This window comes from Dermacentor andersoni, chromosome 3, assembly GCF_023375885.2.
Source record: "Dermacentor andersoni chromosome 3, qqDerAnde1_hic_scaffold, whole genome shotgun sequence".
Classification (NCBI taxonomy): domain Eukaryota; kingdom Metazoa; phylum Arthropoda; class Arachnida; order Ixodida; family Ixodidae; genus Dermacentor; species Dermacentor andersoni.
This window is the reverse complement of record NC_092816.1, coordinates 138,926,700-138,936,421: the sequence shown is the minus strand read 5'-3', so window position 1 is coordinate 138,936,421 and position 9,722 is coordinate 138,926,700. Positions and strand designations below refer to the sequence as shown.

At 46.3% G+C, this 9,722-nt stretch overlaps 1 long non-coding RNA gene across 1 annotated transcript; it reads right to left on the bottom strand.

Annotated features, from left to right (window-relative positions):
* Window positions 1–6,436: 6,436 nt before the first annotated feature.
* On the bottom strand, window positions 6,437–8,842 carry LOC129383151 (uncharacterized). The gene is made up of 2 exons (XR_008611061.2): window positions 8,691–8,842; window positions 6,437–6,652 (listed from the first exon to the last, which is right to left on the bottom strand). It is a non-coding gene; the product is annotated as an uncharacterized lncRNA (long non-coding RNA).
* Window positions 8,843–9,722: the final 880 nt, after the last annotated feature.

Below are 9,722 nucleotides of genomic sequence, written 5' to 3'. Positions count from 1 at the left end.
GTCCTTTTTGTCAGGCAGGAAGGCTACCTTGAGGGTTGCGGAGCTGGAGTCAAAGACGTTAAAGCTTGGAGACAGGGGCACTCTTCAGGGGACCATCATCTCGCCCACACTGTTTAATCTGGCCATGGTCGCACTGACCAAGAAGCTCTTAGACATTGACAGGATTAAGCACACCATGTATGCAGATGACGTGACCACATGGTGTCCCGGGGGTAGTGAGGGCTATATCGAAAGTGCTCTGCAGGAGGCAGTAGAAGAAATCGAGACTTATTTGGACCCGACGGGGTTAAGGTGCTCCTCCTCCAAGTCGGAGCTGTTGCTGTATAGTCCCACTAGAAGGGGACCCAAGCCAAGGGGATGGATCGCCGTGGACAAGCTGAGCATTCAGCTTCGCACAAGAAATGGCGATTTCATACCTAGGGTAGATAAGATCAGGGTTTTGGGGATGCTGATTGAGTCGAACGGCGCCAACACGCTGACGATCCAGAAGATCATTGCTAAGACAGAAAATGCGGTACGCCTAGTGAAGAGGTTGGCAACAGGCAGACGGGGTTGAAGGAGGATAGTCTGATTAGGCTTATGCACGCATTTGTAATGTGTCACTTTACTTATGTGGCGGCCATGCACAAGTGGAAACCATCAGAGAAGGAGAAGCTTGACACGTAGATTAGGATGATCACCAAGAAAGTGTTGGGAGTGCCAATGTGCGCCAGCACCGACCGACATCTCCAGCTGGCAGTTCATAATACCTTGGATGAGATAGCTGAGGCTCAGGAGAGGACGCAGATGGTGCGTCTCTCTACGAATAGCGTGGGTCGGCAGATTCTGAGAGAGTTAGGTGTTCCTCAGGAGAAGATTTCGCAGCTTCATGTCGGTATTCCCTTGAAGGTCCGTCAGCGGTATCACGCCAAGCCTGTGCCCAGGAACATGCATGCGGAGCGAAATGTGAGTAGAAGAAAGGCCAGGGGGGCTTGCCAGCTTAGACTCATTCGTGATGAGAATCAGAAGGTTGGCTTCGTCGATGCTCCTTTTAACGAGGAGAGGAAGGTGTTTACCGTAGTTGTTGTGGACAATGAGGGCAGTGTCGTTAACATTGTTACCGTTCGGACTGATAGGCCAGAGGTCACGGAGCAAGCGGCTATTGCACTCGCCCTGGTTGACAGGCGCAGGCCTTTTGTATATAGTGATTCAAAGTCGGCCGTTAGAACCTTTAAGAAGGGCTCGGTGGCTAAGGTTGCTCTTAAAATTATGCAGACCTGTGAGATCTTTTAACACTACTTATGTTGGCTCCCTGCTTACCTAGGGATGATTGAGGGAGCCCCTCCGAATCTCAATGAGTCCGCTCATGAGGCTCCCCCCCCCCCCCCAGCGCGAGATCTTACCCTACTCTCTGCCCCGCGTCACGGTGTGGCTGTATTCCCCGAGAACAGAGACTCCCCTTCCATATCCAATGAGATCACGAGGTATTACCTTCTTAATCGCAGGGTTTATGGTTTGCCGCGTCCTAAACTAAACAGGGCTCAGGCACTTACATTACGTTTACTACAGACTGGTACTTATCCTTGCCCACGGAAGCTGAACATGTTTTATCCTGAGACGTATACAGAGCCTCATTGCCAGGATTGCGGTGCTTCAGCCACGCTCGAACACATGTTCTTGTCTTGCGAAAGAATTGAAGACTCGGCGATGAAGGACGCGTCCAGGTGGGAGGCTGAACTTCGCAGCCCGGACCTGGATGAACAATTCTGGGCTGACCAGCAGGCTCACGACGTGGCCGTGAGGCTTGGCCTTCTGGTCCCGACGTAAGAGCGGCCCGCTTAGTGGTTAACTATCACTACTTGCAGGACCAAATAAAGTTTTCCATCCATCCATGCTCCCTCTGCGAAGGCGCCGACGGCACTAGCCGACGGCACTAGCCCACTGCCAGTCGGTGCAGTGATTTCGGTTCTCATTATGATTTATTGCATGCATGTTCGCCCGATAATGGAGTTTGGCTGCGTTTTATTTTCTGGTGGACCTGCATACAAAATGTGGCCTCTGATTCTTACGTTACGTTTATGTCTTGGGCTTCCTAAATTTGTCGCTAACGATATCTTATATCAAGAAGCATGTGATTTCATATCCTCTCTGTAGAAACTTTTCTAAAGATATATGCATCACCACAGAGGGGATCACAATATGTTTTCGTTAATGAACCGGCCTCATTTTTTAATCTTCAGTGGTATCGCTCCCATTGCCCTCAAATTGTTTTCGCTCAAGAACTATTGGACCCATTAAACGTTCACCTATGTGAGTTGGTCTTACTAAATTACTCGGTTCCAGATACTAAAATTGAATTCGCTGATACTTTTCCAAAGAATGCTAAGGATATTCCCTATCAATATCTGAATAGTATTCTGGTAGACCACCTTGCATACCTGGACAGAAACACCGTTATAGCAACTGATGCTTCCGTCTGTGAAGAAAAGGCAAGTGTGGGAATTGTATCCCCGCATCTAAATTGGTCTTTTTCGATTCGGGTCCTGACTTCACGCCTTTCAGGCGCAATTATTGGCAATTGTCTTAGCTTTATGCAAATTACCACCATCTCTGTCATCAGCCATAATCTTAACTGGTTGTCTTTCTGTCTGTTCTTCACTAACCACACCCAAATTGTCAGATTCATAAAATTTTTTCTATTCTCTCCTCCCAAGACACTTACGTCTCGTTCGTTTAGTGTGGGTGCCAGGTCACAAAAGCCTAGCCTTAAACGAATATGCAGATACACTCGCAGTAACATCCGACGATGGTCCTATAATCACCATTTTACCTTCGTCAGCTTTCATCACTGCGGCGGGATTCAGAAAATATACTACAAATAAGTTCGTGCAATTATCACTGACAACATCTGATTTCCCGCATCTCAGTTTTCCCCGGAAAAACAAATGGTGCTCCTCTCGAAAAATTGAAGTAATGATGATGATGATGATGATGATGATGATGATGATGAAGCCGCAATTAATGGCACAAACCCACTGTGGGGGATAGGCCATGAATCGGGTGGTAATATGATTGAAAAAAAATAGTTAATAAATAAATAACACTAAAAGGCAAATGAATGAAAAACCCAAGATAAAAAATAAAAGTTACGATTGCAAGACTACGGTGCCGAGTCCCCCATTGAACTTTCACCTCCACAGGTCCGGTCTGGCTGTATCGCCCTTGTGCCCTCTGTGCAATGAGAGTGAATCTCTGGAACACTTCTTTTTGACATGCCGCCGTTTCATTATTCAACGGAAAAGATTTTTAGACGAACCCTTCCAAAAGCCTGGCTTGAATTTGACTTTTCCTATAACCCTTTCCTTTGGGGCTACCGTACTGGGTTACAGCCACAGGAACGTTTGTGAAGCCCTCTGCATCGTTCTGCGTCAGGCAAAACGAATCGCATGTTAAAATTCTTGAAAATCCTTATAATGTTAACAAAATTCGCAAAAATATCTAGATAATTGTTTATTCGTACCTGTAACAGTAGAGAATTGAAATCCCAGTTACGAGATACTTATTTCATTTCAACCTAATTTATTCCGAAAAATGCTAAGTTTCTTCGCCGCCCGATTCATGGCCGATCCCCCAGAATGGGTTGCGCCATTCCACTAGGGAACAAGAACAAGAACGAAATTTCGGTGAGTTCTGTCTTGCGCTCCGATGGACGAACGTTAGACTTCGACTCCTCAGTCAGTAGCTAGACCCAGCTCCTTTGGACGCCCACGCAAGTACGCGAACAAGGCTCATGATGCGTGGAATGATACAACGAAACGTGGAAACAATGTCATTACGTTTCGTAAAACGAGTCGTCATTGGGAAGACGTTGCAATGCTTTCCCATTCATCCACGTAGGGACACCTAAGTTAGCTTGACTTTTTTATCTCTTGTGGTTTTTGCACCACCCTTCTTTTTCTTTCTTTTTTTTTCTGAAGCTGACATTTTATTTCGGTACGTTACAGCTTCTTAATCCACAAAACCGCCTGCATTGGGCTACAATTTTTCATTTGTGTGGCCAATCCCTCTCGTGGGTGCGTGCTATGTTGAAAATAATTAACATCAACAACAATGTGTTGCAAATAAAGACATGGTGCGCTGCAGACGAGTTCAATTACATTTAACGTGTCAGGTCCTTCGCTAACACCGGGACATACAGAATACACCTATCTTCGTTTCATTTCTTATTACTTTAATACAGGAAACGCTGCAACAGCCGACGGCGCTCAGAACTGCCTGATTATTAAGCGTAAGGAAACGACTTATGGGGGCGTAAGGTGTACGCCGACAGGCACCGCATCCTTGATCTTCTGGTCCTGAGACTGGATTTTCGCAGACCGAGCTATCTACTTCGGAAGGCTTAGTTACTATTTTTTGTTGTTGCTTTAAAACAATTGATAACTCTTCACTTCAAAAACGTGCATGGGCGCCTGTCTGATGGGAGGAGGAGGCGGAGTGCTGCTTCCTGCAGGCGGACTTAGCCTTACAATAGTTACCGGCAATTTCTGCGCCTGAACGCCGCCTACCAACCGCGATATGGTCTGAAACACTTCGCAGCACTACTAACAGCATCAGGTTTCAAAAATTGAGTCGGAGTCCAATGTACGTTGCGCGGTTTACGAACCACGACGACCCATACGGCTCACCAATTCACTTCCCAACCCTGTAACACGGAGGAACTTTAGGAGGAGACGAAGCACCTCCATCCTAAACATCCAATGCTCTCGCGGGAACAAAATCTCACTTGCACTTGAGTGTGGTGCTGTCTTGCGCTTGAGTCCATCTATTGATTTCTAACGTTCTGCTTCAAATTCAGGAATCCTTAATATATAATGTTCATAACTGCGAGTCGGCCTAGTTGGAACAGATTCATCTTAAAACTTTTTGTGCGCAAACAAACAGGGACGTAGAATGGAAGAAACACAAGGACGAGCACAAGGAAAGCGCTCGTCCTTGTGTTTCTTCTATTCTACGTCCCTGTTTGTTTGCGCACAAAAAGTTTTAATATAATGTTCAATGTCACCAACAGCTTGACAATGCACACACGACGACGATGGGCCAAGTCCTGTCTTGCACCACCAAGCAGCAGTTTGCGCTGACTCTGTGCGGATGCGATCTAGCCGAGCGGCACCAGTTCTGTTTAACGAGCTCGCGCTGCCCTCGGAATATTAACGACTCGCGATGCTGTCCATGCAATGATGACATTAACTGCATTAGTTTATCACCGCTTGCCACCCCTAAATTAAAAAAATTAAATTATGGGGTTTTACGTGCCGAAACCACTTTCTGATTATGAGGCACGCCGTAGTGGGGGACTCCGGAAATTTCGACCACCTGGGGTTCTTTAACGTGCACCTAAATCTAAGCACACGGGTGTTTTCGCATTTCGCCCCCATCGAACCCCTAAATTGAATTCATCCTTGCTTGGCATTCTTTCTAGGCGCTCGTATGCAAAGCGTGCCCAAGAAGTAGTGTGAGCGACTTCACTGCGTGCGACGTTTTAAAAAGATGTGAGCAGCTTCGTCCAACGAGCTTAGCAATGAGAAAGAAAGACACAGTTCGATGATGATGATGATGATGATGATGATGGTGGTGGTGGTGGTGGTGGCGGTGGTGGTTATCCAGGGAACCGTGGCAGGCACCCACTGTTGGGAAGCTGTAGAATCGCCTTAACTGACAAAATGATACCTTACTTCAGATTACATTAAAGTAATCTTAAGCAATCTATTATTTGTCGATCGCTATGATAATTACATTCTTTTACTGGGAAAAGCATACGGACAAGCAGCTTGTTTGTAAAATCTGGAGCAGCAGTAAGTATATTAGGGTTTAGTATTCTTTTACCGCGAAAATCAAGCTATCGTGACAGGACAATTGCCAAAAATTTCCGCTGCTCACAAACAAACACTTTTCTCTGCTAAATACTGCAGGAAAACAAAAGATGGATGAAGAAGAAAAAGAAGAGAAGGGGAAGAAAGAGAACGAGGCATTTAAATCCAGAATTCTTAAACATTTTATTTTTGTTCATTTTCTCCAGTTAGCTTTACCAATTTCAGTCTTTTAATAAAGATAGCCTAATTTCACCCAAATCTTGGCCAATCCCCCACAGTGGGTGTGCGCCATCGCATAAGGAGTACCATACCATACCATACCAGTGGGAAGCCGCTACGTTGGCATCACTGCTGCCTAAATAACGTGACAAGAGAACAACAGCCATGCTCCCATTTGAAGAGCCGCATTTGAGGCTAGCTAAGAAGCCAAAGCTAACGTAAATATTCCATAGTACCACAAAGACAGCACGGCGAGTAGGGCCGAAAAAGAAAGCTAATATAACATTGGAATCGGCCAGCCCGAAGGGGGATAAAATTGCGTAAAACGTAGTGTTACACTACACAGACTTCGTCTTATCAGGCAAAAGTAGAATAGAGACTGACATATTTATTGATTAAAAGGAGCCCAAACTGATTGACACTGCCAGGCGCTTCATGATGAACTTCTGGAAATGATATGTGTTCTGGAAGAACTGCGTCACAGCCTGCGTCGATGTGCCGTGTTGCCACGTCTCTTCTGTTAGCCATATCACTCTTCATCACACGCACAGGCCATCTTTGCATGTCCCGGGCCGGACCAGTAACTGCCCAGTAAGAAGGGGAAAGAGGAAGATCGAAATGATTCGTTTACACGACCGATGATATTCAGATTACCACAGCAACAACAACAACAACAACAAATCAATGCCGTATATTGAAGCGAACATAGCTTTATTTGGCTATTTCGCTCGCTTTCGTGGCTGTCGGTGCTGGTCGGACTTTCACCGCTGGCACAAAGGCACCGATGCAAAGGGCGCGCGTGCTCTTGGCCGAGACCTTTTCGGAGTCTGAAAGCGCTGTTGAGGACGGCAGTAGACTAGGTGGAGTGATGAAATTAAGAAATTTGTAGGCGCTAACTGGAATAGGTTGGCGCAGGACAGGGGTAATTGGAGATTGCAGGGAAAGGCCTTCGTCCTGCAGCGGACATAAGATAGGCCCATGGTAATGATGTTGAAAACTTACTTGCTCCGGCGGAGCGCTCGGCCAAGACAGCCCTCCTCTTCTGCCGCCACCCTCTCCCATTATGGCTGCTGCCGGAGAGGGCTCCAGCAACGGCAAAGGAGGACGGCAGGTCGCCTTCCAGGCCGGCGCTCACGAGGACACGCGCGCGACGAATATGGCTAATATGTGTAGCCACGTCTATTACCGCTACATATTTTCTGTTTAATGGCTCTGGTCTCTCCGTAATTACGCAATTAAAGTACATGTGCTGTACAAATATCCTCACTGCAACAAACACACGCGATCGAGGGCATCATAAATTTACCAACGCGAATAGCTTTCTATAAGTCGGCTATTCGCTTACTTGAGAAGCGTGGTCGATGGTTTCTGCACAATATTTGTTTTTATAATTTTGTGTAGAGCTTTCTCTGCAGCGCGGACTGAGACACTGGCGGCCTCTACACGTGTGGTCACATTATGAAATAGTGTGTCGGTCGAAGAATGACTTTGCTCTCCCAGCAAATTCCTGTCTTTCTGCCACTTCTTTGAATGAAATTCAATCGATAAGAGAGAACGAAGGTTGTTCACGTCTAAAAACAAAAACAAAAGAAGAGAGAATGTAGTCCTGCCAGCAGGCTTCATTAGATTACGCGATTCTCTGTCATCCACAGCAATCTATGACAACCTTACCTTTTCTTGTCTTCTTTTTTTTTTTTTTGGGGGGGGGGGGGGGACAAGCACACGCGCTATGTTCAACCTGCTTGTTCTGTGTAATCTTCATTCTAATATTTTATTTGCAGAGCAAGGGAAAAAGTTCCAGAGACAAATTGTTATTCGGCCAATACATGAAAAAGCAACCAGCCGACCGAGCACTGGAATTCGTTGCCGGGTATTGTCCTTGTTCCATCGTCCGCTGTGGTTTGACACTTGCACGATATATTTTCGAGCCCTACTGGGATCACTTCTGCAATAGCGCCTTCGGTACTCCAACAAAGTGAAATAAACATTTTGACAAGCCCATTCGAGGGCTATTGACATACTTTTTTCAACGAACTTGCTTAAATGACACTGTCACAATGCAGGGCACACACCGAGAGTGCGTGCGATGACATCTTGTTCTGCATTCGACATTCCTCTACATTTATATAATTTCCAACTTTGCCACAGCACCCATGCGTGTTAGTCAGCAATGCTGACTCCAGGTTTAACATCACTGTCATCCCGCACTAAGCACGTGTAGTCGCTTCAGCGGGGGATCTTCACGTACAATGGTACCTGGCAGATTTCGTCAGAGCAGAGCTGTAGAACGGCGTCAGCGATAGCCTGAACTGAGGGCACTGACTGTCTTACGTTGCTGAAGCAGTATTCAAGGGCTTATTTTTGTTTTTGTTTTTTGCCCTTTCGCATCCTTTTATAAGTTCATTCTGAAATCAAATGGTCATTAGACTTTGAAATACTGCGCTAACAATTGCGCAAAGTGAGTGTGGGAGGCATTTTAGTTAGACAAAAAACTAACGCGCGGATTTTACAGAACATGGCTAATGGCAGGAGGACAGCGCCTCAAAGAATTCAAAGTCCACGTAAGCACGTAGGCACACTTTCATGAAGATGTGTGTCTGTGTACGCAAGGAGTTTACGCACCCAGCACGGAGTTCCGTCGTGCTCTTTCTCCTGTGCCAGGAATATGCTCAGGCAGGTGTAGACGCATGCTAGCTCGCGACCATTAATCCTGCTCTGCACATCGAGGCCCAGAAAAATAAATTAATAACTCTTTCGCCCACGGAAGCTTGTTCATATAAAAAAACGAATGACCTATTTTACTGAAAATGGTCGGTTAGACAGAAATCACTGCTGAATAACACTAATGAAAAATTTTGATAAGAACCAAGAATATGGGCGGCGGCCAACGCATGTAACCATTATTTGAAATCGTGTCATATCGTAAAATCCTGCAGTATAGTTATCACGTTTTCCTTGCTCATAAATAGTGACACCGTGACTTCATTGCTCTTAGTATTTCTCTTGTTCAGCATTTTTCATAATCTTTCATGCACTCTTGGAATTCAGGTACACACGGGAGGCTCCATGGCTGCTGTCGAGATAGCGGCATTTGTTATCGCAGTCGTCATGACAGGGCTACGCAGTTAGTGCACGCTGAAGTCAGGACTGATACTCTATACGCATGCAGCGCAGGCTAGTGGAAAGGAAGGCTAGATGCCTCGTGGGGAAGATGGAAAAGGACGAAATTTGTTCTACCCGCCACGCCTCAAAGAGATAAAGTACTCGCATGCCTGATGAACAGGGAACGATGCATTATCAAGACTCGTAGCTGGAACGAGGGCGTAATCACAACACTGACTCACCACTGATGAGGGTACCAGTCTCAGACACTTGAAGGTGGCCTCTGAAACAGCAGAAGTTACGCACCGACCACGTTTGCATGTCGCGCGCGTTAGAGGAATACATGTTGCAACGCAAATGTGATTCTCATTTCTTTTGCGTCTGGCGCTCGGAATCAAATTACTAGGTCTAACGTCCCGATGAAGAACACTATCGCTACGTGAAACGCTGCACTTGTGGGGGCTATTTTCGCATTCGGCCTCCACCGGAGTGCGATCGGCGCAGCCTGGTCTCGAACCTGGGACCTCTCGCTCAGAAGCGGAACGCCTTAGC